The sequence below is a fragment of the Cyprinodon variegatus genome, unplaced genomic scaffold, assembly GCF_000732505.1.
Source record: "Cyprinodon variegatus isolate N-32 unplaced genomic scaffold, C_variegatus-1.0 Scaffold294, whole genome shotgun sequence".
Taxonomy (NCBI): Eukaryota; Metazoa; Chordata; class Actinopteri; order Cyprinodontiformes; family Cyprinodontidae; genus Cyprinodon; species Cyprinodon variegatus.
In genome coordinates, this window is record NW_015150747.1 from 586,356 (window position 1) to 587,514 (window position 1,159).

Below are 1,159 nucleotides of genomic sequence, written 5' to 3' on the forward strand. Positions count from 1 at the left end.
GTTTCTCAGGCATCTGGTCAGGAAGCTTCCCTGGTGAGTTGTTCTACTGTAGGTACATCCGACCAGGAGGCTGAGAGAAAACCAGGACACCCTGGAGGGATTATGTTTTCTATGCTGGAACGCCTTGGGACTCCCCTGGTGGAGCCAAATGGACCCTACCCTGCAACCTGACCCTGGATAAGCAGAAGAAGATGGATGGAGCAGCAGCTGCTGTGGAGAGTTATCAGTTTGATTAACTGTATTTGCACTTTCACAGCCTTTCTGCAGGGTTTAAATCAGTGAGACAAACTAGATCATGCCATCTTCTCTTTGCAAAGGAATGAAGCGCAGACTTATTTAAATGGGCTGTATAGTTGGAATACCTTTTTTCCAAAACATTTCTGCTCCTCCTCAGCTGGCTCCTCTGCATGTGGAGGAGAAGCAGGGGTCAGTTTCACAAAGCAGGTTTAACAAATTCAGATTGAAATCCGCAGCTTAGACTTGAATTAATCTAGCCTAAAGTCGGGAACTCCGGTTTCACCCAAGCTGCTATGAAAATCCACTCAGAGTTCAGCGCATGCGTGACGAGTTTAAAATCAGTGGAGCTCTGATTCAAAGAGTCACCATGACAACAGGAGGTGCCAATGTCACCCCACTGGAGCCAGAGATTTGAATGAAGAAATGGGTAAAAAATGATTAAAAGACATCTCTAGAGCTGCAAAGGAGAGGAAGATGTTCAAGTTAATGCATAGGTTTATGTATAGTGGCCTATGGCAGGCCCTTTATACATTTATTAAAAGCACTCCTCTCTGCTGGTCAATCAAAATCACGCTCCTAGACTGACCTGTATTATATTTTCTAAATTATTTTGTTTCAGCTGAAACTGAATTTCAAAAAGTTAAAAAACTTTTATATATCTAAAAACACATTTTAAGCAGCTGGTCTGACATTTATCAGCTTGACTAAAAATGTTTTTATGATATCTGAAAAACATTTCTTCATAGTCAAAATAATACCAATGCTGACCATTAAAATTAGGAATATGGAGATCTGAAATTATTTTCTAGACTTCCAGAAAGTTTATTCTAGATGTGTTTGAAATGCTCATTTTGACCAAGAAAACATGTTTTTTTTTCAGATATCAGAAATATATATTCAGTAAAGCTAATGCATAATAAAG